A 9,380-nucleotide genomic window follows, 5' to 3' on the forward strand; every position below is an offset into this window, starting at 1 on the left:
TAGGGATCAATATAAGAAACTTTGCCGAAGGAACCATACCTCTAAAACGAATTCTGATGTCCCCCAATTTGGGTCGAACTTTTTAGTTTTTTTTCTCATGTAAAGGCCAAAAAAGGTGATATTTTGAAATGATTGTATGGGGAACCCCCCAGGGGAGTTCCAGAGGGTGTGCCACTGGCATGGGTGGATCGGCCGTCCAAAGTTAGTGGGGGTCGGTCATATATTTGGACTCGATTGGAGCACTCTAAATGGGTCAAAGTGGGATTTTTCGTTCGACCCAAATTGGGGGACATCAGAATTCGTTTTAGAGGTATGGTTCCTTCGGCAAAGTTTCTTATTTTGATCCCTAGAATACGATTTTCACAGAGCAATGAATGATTTTTAAATCGACCCGCCCTAATATATATATATATGTATACATACATGTACACGTGTGTATGCATGTGTCTACACATTGCTCGTCTCATTTCTTAGCGTGGTTTTCGTTTCAAGGATGTTTGTTGGCGTTGGAAGGTGGTCATTGCCACAGTTGCATCTGGCTAAGGTTTCCAATATTGTTATTATATTTTACTTAAGACTTTTTCCGATATACGAAAAAAAAATCAAAGAAAAAAATTTTTAATCGTGTATGAGTCGGATATACTTGCCTCTCAGAGTGCAGTCACCTGCACTGTTTTTGCACGGTATACATATATACACACATATACATATGTTTGTATGTACAACATCCATGCATTGGCACCAACTGTGATTTCAATCCTCCCTGCTTTCTTATACCTCGATTTCTTTCATTTTTGTTACGTTCTTCACAGCTGTTTTGGCCTTCTTTAATACCAGTCTGCTGGTGGTTTTTTCTGCGCGTTTTGAAAATATTTGTAAATTTTCCTCTCGAATTAGACATTAGTTTGGCAGCCATTTCTTCTAAGACTTTTTTATCAGGTCTAAGTGAACGCAAGTTTCGCTTTATTCCTTCACTATAGAGTGATCTAAAATAGTTCCCAACAGTTTCTCATAAATATTTTTGATCTGTGCCTCGATATTTTACCACAAATGGAGGGAAAACCGACAGGTTTGATAAGCACTCAGAGATCTACTATAATTCTTGAAAAGTGCACGCTGCTTTTAGGAGGTCAACTCAATGAAATGAGCAAAGATTGGGGCATACTCGGGAGAATTCGTTCTTAAACGAGAACCCCATACTGTGCGGCCCAGCCCTCATAGTTTCGAGCGATAGGATTTGTCTAGGACGTCTGCGGCACTTGAAGCGGAGTTCAAGTTTTACTAGAACGGATCACCTTAACGCAAAGTAAAAATAAAACTGGGTTTAGGAGAGATAAGGACAAGTTCACCTTCCACTCGGCACCGCAAAGGTCTATGAGCCTGAGTGTGTTCCACAGTGGACAACCGTTTCAACCTAACCTAACCGTAACAAGCATTTCGGTGGCGTATGAACAGTGTAAATGCTCAAAGTAGTGTGAAAGCAGAGGAACCGAAAAAAATGTCTTTATAAATGTCAACACTTTCTTGCTTCCTAGTCATAGAAATTTTCTTAATACAGTTTCGCTTCCTCTTCACGATTGACGATGTAAGTTAATGTTAGTTTATATCATTAAAGTGAGGCTGCGCCGGCTCTGAAAGTGTACGACGTGGTACCAGCTGGTGGTAACAAAGGAAGATGAAAGCTTTTTTTGCGCTGGAAAGGTTAGATGGAGAAGGATTTGGTGTGTCCCACTGTCATCGGTTAGCACGAGAAAAAAACGACCTGCGCGCTCGGCCAAAACCGTCAATCAAGAAAAAGAAGAAGAATTGGAGGCCGACGGCACAGAACGACCGCAACTGTAGTAAGCCGAATATCGTTAACACTATTTTGGAAATGAAACCATAAAAAGTTTGAGGCGATCTTTAGCATTCGATTGCAAGTAAGTATGACCCAAGTTCACACCTTTTAGACTATTATCCGTTGGCCCGCGCTCCAGCAACTCGGCTATAATGACTGCATTTGAACAGCTCAAACACTTCATGTCAATCCCGGGTGAGACGAAGACAGGTCTCTTGAATTTTGAATCAGGTATGTGGAAGAAGTTTGCCGTTGTATCATTTCCATTGTCAACCGTCAATTATGATTGAATGATTCATAAAAGTACCAAAAAGTATGTGCCTGATGCATTCTGTAGGCACAATACTTCTAGGCCATAAAATAGGAATTATAGTTTTACATATATTTTTTTTTATCGAAAAAGCTATGAATGCTAAATCACTAAATGTGCTACATTCTTGTTTTAGAAATCCTATGAACCCTTCAGGCATCTTTGCATGTCTAAGTTACCGTTTTTTATAGACGTCGTCGTTTTTTGTTTTTTGTGCTTGTCAATATTTGGCTTGTTAGGAAGTACTAAAAAGTTCAAATAACAAAAGTTTCACTTATTGCCATTGCTTGCTCTCTGTCACGATAAATCAATTACCCTTTTTGAACTGTACACGACAACAGAACTCATTGGGCTTCTTGCTTGCCAAGTGTCGATCTGCAGTCGTCGGGCGAAAGAAAGTGTTGCAGTTGCAATGCAACGCTTGGCTGGTTGACTGAGTAGTCGATCGTTCAGTTTGGGCTATTCTACCACCTTTTACTTTACTCTGCCTGTGCCCCCTTGCTGTACTTATTGCGTCGCACAGTAGCGCACCACAGCTGACACTTAGTACGTATGTTAATGTCGCTGACAAAGCTCTGATGCCAAGTTGTCGATTGTGAGCGGCAAAACAGCAGCGTTGAAATGTGTTGCAAATGTGGCCTTAGCTGAATTTGTAATTGAATTGCATGCGGCAGTGCAAGCGGTGCAAAATGCAGTTGGTAAGGCAAAGCGCTGATGAGCAAACAATGACTATGACTACCGCTGCTTTCGAGACAGCAATAGCAGTAGAACGCTATCGGCAATGGATCCATAGATTCCATTTAAATTGTCATTACAATAAATTTTGATACGTTGTCGTGTACCGAACATTTCCACCGACATTATTGTGCACATATATTTCGTTGTGTATTGCCATTTTATTGGTTCGTTGGTGCTGTTAGTTGTGAATTTGCTTTTTTTTCGGGCTCTTGGCTCGGAGCAAATTATCGGAGGATACTAGCAAATCGCGGCTCAAGCGGCTACAACTCATTATGTTGCACGATCAAGAGTGTCTTCAGTGTTGCTTTGCAATTGTTGTTATTACTGTGCAACTACTGTTACAATATTACTAAGGCATTTATTGCTGCCATTTGTCTGCCACTGCTGCATGTCCGTTTCATGGCTAATCATTAGCGATGATAGCACCAACAAAGCAGCTGCTGCAGAAGGTGAAGGTAAGTGCAAACAAAATCAACGATTATATCTTCTTTGTTAAGAAAATAGGCGGAAGAGAGAAGAATGGGAAAATCTACTGCTATGGAAATGGTGGGAAAACTGAAAGGGGACAGCAGAAGTAAACAATAAGTGGAAACCAATATTTATGTATAGATGTACATAAAAGTAATTAGAAATAATAAGAACGTTAAGTGCTCCATATTTAGGTATTTATAAATTCTCTATTAACCGATTAAGCTGCAAGTTGTGAATATTATATTATTTGATTTTATTATTTTTGAATAACTTTAAAAAAAATATATATATTTTGGGGCCATTGCTTGTCTGTTTGTATATTGCAGTGTCAAATAAAAAAAAGTTGCAAAATTATAATTTAGCTATAATTATTTGCAAAAGATTATAAATCTTCTGTTAGGGTGATTAATTTTGCGCCACCGTACACTTCGATAAACACCTCTATTTCATATTTCATTGCCAAAGTTAAGCATTCTAACCACGAATGTATATGCAAACCCATATGACTTTAATACTAAAAATGAAGTGATCAATTATGATCAGTTATGTTCAGTTAGAAAATACCTAAAATTAAAGTGATTTTTAAAAATTAAAGGATCTTTCAAAAGTAGCGCCTAGATGTCAGTAGCGAATTATGAATGCCTAGACGGTAACTTTTTTATGTCTTCTTTGACATTTATCGAGCAGACAGCTGCACAATTTTACACGGCAGCACAACGCGTTAAAATTATTGAAACTTATTATGAAAATTTTATGATTTTGTGGGTGGAAATAATCGTCCGAATGGGTTGGTAATTCAAAGGTTGCTGAAAACATTGCAAGAAACTGGTACTGTCGAGGATAGAAAAAGGACCAATCGAGCAGACCAAAACCCTTGCTGTTGCTGTAGTGCAAAGTGTTGCTGAAGAACCTTCAACGTTGATATCTCGACGTTCTCAACAATTCCACATTCATGAATCGACTGTTTGACGAATTTTACGTCTGGTGGACAATTAAAGTAAAAAAAAAATTAATTTGAAAATATTTTTTTTTTTTAATTTGAAATTTAAATTTAATTACATTTAAATTTAAAAAAATTGAATTTGAAATAATTTTTTTTTAATTTGAAATTTAGTTTTAGTTTATATTTTAGTTTAATAAAATTTAATTTGAATTGAAAATTTATTTTTTTTTAATGAGTTTTCATAGCTACTAGTTTCAAAATAATTAAAAAAAACGAGCAATTTGTAGTGAGTTGGTGCAAAATAAATTAGTTTTGGGATACTCTTCTTCATCTTCTTAAATATTCTGGAAATAAATAAGCGAGTGGGCATTTCAATGGTGCCATTTTTTAAAAACAATTTTTAAGAGCCGTGTTGATAGTAAAGATAGTGAAACCTCAAAGATTTTAAATTTGTACATATTTTTTTTTAAACAACATATAGACGAATTTTTTGAAAAACCCTTTACAAGTAAAACTCCCTTAGTGCAATATCGTAGCAGTGGCAACATTGCATATTTGTCAACAGACACGGTTTATATCAAAAATTTCGAAGTGAAACTACCTTCTAAAAATTATTTGATAATATTACCAAATATATTTAAAAAAAAAATAAAATAAAAAATTTTAAAAAAGGTTATTAGTGGTATTTTATTTTTTTTTTTAATTCATTCTAATTTAGTTTACTTACTTACTTTTTCTAATTGCTTTTTTTATTTCATTTTCATAATTCTTTAATTTTCTCACTTTATTAAAACTATTTATTTGACTTTATTTAATTTTTTCATAGTTATTTTAGTTTTCTTAAATTTTTTAATTTCGTTATACTAAATTTGTTCTGTTTTTATTTTAAGCTTGTATTTGATTTAGCGTTTGCTACTTCAGCTTTCCTATTGCATTTTATTATATTTTACTTTATTTAAATTTTTTTTTTCACTACTCTTGATTTTATTATATATTATTTGATTATTATTTTATATTTTTTATATATTTTTGGTATCTTTTTTTATATTTCTTTAAGTGAGTTCTACATCATTTAATGCTTTAACGATTTTTTTGTTTTTAATGTTACCTAATTCATACATTCATTTATAGATATTTATTTAAAAAAATATTTTTAATTAAAAAAAAAAATTAAATACAAAAAATAATCATCCAATACGTTGGCAATGTGTCGCACTGTTTTTATTTTGCCCGCCAATGTATGTACATATTACACAGTACAAGGTGGCGCCAAATTATTCACCCTATCGGAAGATGTTATAAGTTTTGCCAATGGCGCCATACGTCAATCATTCACTTGTGAACTAAACAGGCAGGCAATGAAGCGCGTAAAGGTCCAAATAAAAATTTTCAACACTCAAAACCATTTTTTGTAATTTAATAAAAAAGTTATTCAAGAACACGCTTGGATGATTAATTTTGCGCCACCTTACATATGTACCATATGTTAATACAAATGTGCCATATGCAAATCAGTCATAATTAAAAGTGTTGAAGAGTTACTCTAAGCTAAACAACGACAACGACGGCAGCAGGACATGGCGAAATAAGCAAACAAGTTGTTGCATGTTGCAAGGCATGCCTAATCATATACACGTAAAATTTAAATTTTTTCTGAGGAAGCAATTTCTTTTCCAAGCAAGCTGAAATATACTAAACAGCGCGTGTAAATATTTGAGCCTGCATGTATGCATAAATATATATGTATATGTGCATCTGTATATATGTAAGCATCTTCGTTCGTGTGCACATGACATTTCACAGCAATTATCGACTAATCGTGCAGTTGTTTGTTGTTTCTGGCGTAGAACACCAGAATACAAAAAGGTAATTTGAAAGGAAAAGCGCAGCGCTCAATATCCTGTAGCAAGTGACACATAGCCACGAAGCACGAATACGAGCTGGTGTGATGGCTTATGAAGCAAATGCTTTGCTATGGACAAGGTCCATGCCACCACCTACATACATACATATCTGGTCAGTGTGTGTGTGTACGCGTGTTTTTTTCTGAGTAGTATATGCAGGTATAGCGGTGTCCTGCAATCTCTACATAGCCATGGCTATAGATGAGTGCACTTGGGCGTGTGTGCGTGTGCATAATTCATAAACATCCTCGATTGCATTCCACATGCTGCTGCTACGCTGTGCTCGTACAATCGACGCGTCACCTAAACTCTGAATCGCCGCGCCATCAGCTGCACTACATTAATACTAACGTTCAACGCGAGACGCCTGGCGCCAAGTCAATGCGACTCCAGCACTTTTTGTGTACCTTTTTCATTCGATAAGAAACGTTGACTTCGGTATGCCTTTTGTGTGTATTCATATTAAATATAGTAAAAAAAATTGAATATTGTAAAGAATGTAAAATACATCGAAAAATGGTTTTCAAATGAAACCAATGCCAGCGATAATGGTTGCACAGCGATTTGTTGTTGCATTCAGACAAATAAATAAATGTATTTCTTTATTAGTTTCTTAACGAAAGTTATTTCTATACCATTAACATAATTAATGATAATTATGCCATTTATACATAAAATCCACTACTGCTGGCAGCTGTTGAAGCACCCCTTTTTTGCCAACTTCATTTGGGGGTTTCTAGTGAATCTCTTGAATATTATTCATTTATTATTTTTATTATACTATTCCTATGAAATTATATTGAATATTTCTGTTACTTCTCTCCTTTCCCCTTTTACTTTCCAAGGTTTTGAATACAAAGGGCTTTTTAGCCTGAGTGTTTTAGGAGTTACCAATCTTTCGGTGCTGTGCAACGCATCTGCGCACTCAGAGTGGCTTCTTCATACAGAACAGTATTTGAAGCAGCGGTTGAAGTTATTAGCGGAACCATCCCAATAGATATTTTAGCACAAGAGCGCAAACGGAGATGGGAGGCAAAAATCTCGGGAATCCCAGTAGCGCGCTTCTCCGATATTAGAATTCAAACGCTCACACTTGGGCAGGCAAGAAGATGCCACTCTGAACGGTCCGGTAGATGGACAGCGAGACTAATACCCCATATAAAAAGTGGATAGAAAGAAAGCACGGGGAAACTAACTATTACCTCACATAGTTTTTGTCCGAATGGCAAAATTGAGTCTACCAAACTGCATATATGGAAATACTGACCACCTTCTTTAAATGCGAGAGGTGGGACATAGAGAGAACAGCTCTGCAACGATCTATTGGTGTATTGACACCTGAAGAAATAATTGAGAAAATGATGATAGACGAAGAAAAATTGAATGCCGTCGCAATTACGTGGAGGATATTATCCGAAAAGAGAAGCGTGAAATGGAAACTTATGCAGAAGAGTATTGAGCATAGGTTTCTCAAAACTGGCAAAAGGTGAGTAAGTAACTATCCCTCTTAGAACGCCGTCTTGGTCCTCTGCCTCGAAGCAATGCGGAGGCAGTCCCGGGATGGAGGGAAAAATCCAAGAGAAGAGGAGGAATGTTTTTAGTGGAATCACCAGACACATAGTAGCGATGGTTACTATATGGTGCGAAGGCATTTTTAATCCAACCGCACCGCAAAAAAAAACCATTTCCCGGTGCTTCTTGGCTCGCCGTTTTCAAATTTCAAATTCATCTAGAAAGGAATTAATTGTACGTGACTTAAGAAGCAATTACGAATGTATACAGTTTTTGGGGATCCAAACTAAACGTTTCGATCGATAGTAACTTTGTTAAATACAAAAAATAAAAAATAAAAAAATAATAATAACCTATAGAAGGCCCTTATACGAGTATATAATTAATTATATCAAATGGCGCAAAATTAATCATCCTATTTTGTACAACTTTCTTACTAAATACAAAAACTATTTTGAGCGCTGTAAATATTTATTTAGAAATTTACAATTTTTGTATGTTAAGTGCATAAGATGATATTCATCAAGGGACTGCCACCAGTGTTGGTGCATATTTATGCCTATTTTATCGCATCTTCCGTAAGATTTCCGGTGATAACTGTTCACATTCTTGTCGAATGTTCTCCTTATGGACTGCGATTGTCTGCGGCCTACTGGCATAAACTCGCGACTTCAAGTAGCCGCCAAGAAAGAAGTCTTGGCCAAATCGAAATTTATGCGAAATTTGGACCCTCAGCGTACTCAAACCAAATTTTACCTCAGCTCGAAGATTTTCGATTCTATTAGAGCTATTGTCAACGACCCACAAACTTTTAGATTTAGGCCCAACACATTGCATGCAATTATGCCCATATGCATGTATGTCTGTATGCATAAAACATTAATGGCAGGTATCTCTGGCTTAAAGCCAACAACCGCTTTATCAGTTACCATTAGACAGACGGACAGGCATCTTTATAGCTGCCACACTGACATAAAGCAGGCTGTTATATTAGGCACAGTCAACATCAATCTCTGCAATCGTCCTTTATATTATTGTGAAGTCACTTTTTTCTTTTCGTTATTTGCTGGCGCACATGCGCAGCAAGCGCTACATCGGCACGACTTCCATTCGTTTACGTACGGCAAATACTCGTATGTATGTTAAGCGCAAGCAACAACAACATGCTTGGTATGTTGGCAGACCAGTAGCCAGTAAGTTGGCGTGCTCGCGCCGGTAGCCAAGTGAAGTGTAATGACATTAATCAATTGCTGTCGACTGTCACTGATTTGGATGTGGCGCATGCGCGGTGCCAAGCCTCCAGCGCGATTGTGGTAATCAACAACAATACTCACTTTAGGTAGGATTTAACTTGGCGTGGATCAGCAATTGCTCGATTTTTTTCCAGTTTTTTATAAGTGCACACTTTTGTAAGCGCAGCTGAAAAGTTAACCCATAGCAGCCGAGCGTTATAATTTGGGATAGGTCACTTTTACGATTGTTTATTTATGTTTTTTAAGTTATTCTTTTGTATAACGGATGCTACCGCAATTATTTTTTAATAATAATGGAGTTCTGAGTAAAAATTATAAAAAAAGTGGCTGAGGAAAGTGCCACAAAAATACTCTGAGAGGAGATTCAATAAATTAAACGTTGCTTTACATCAAAGGCGTTCTAATAAATATT

The sequence above is a fragment of the Anastrepha obliqua genome, chromosome 1 (genome assembly GCF_027943255.1).
Source record: "Anastrepha obliqua isolate idAnaObli1 chromosome 1, idAnaObli1_1.0, whole genome shotgun sequence".
In the NCBI taxonomy this organism is placed as follows: domain Eukaryota; kingdom Metazoa; phylum Arthropoda; class Insecta; order Diptera; family Tephritidae; genus Anastrepha; species Anastrepha obliqua.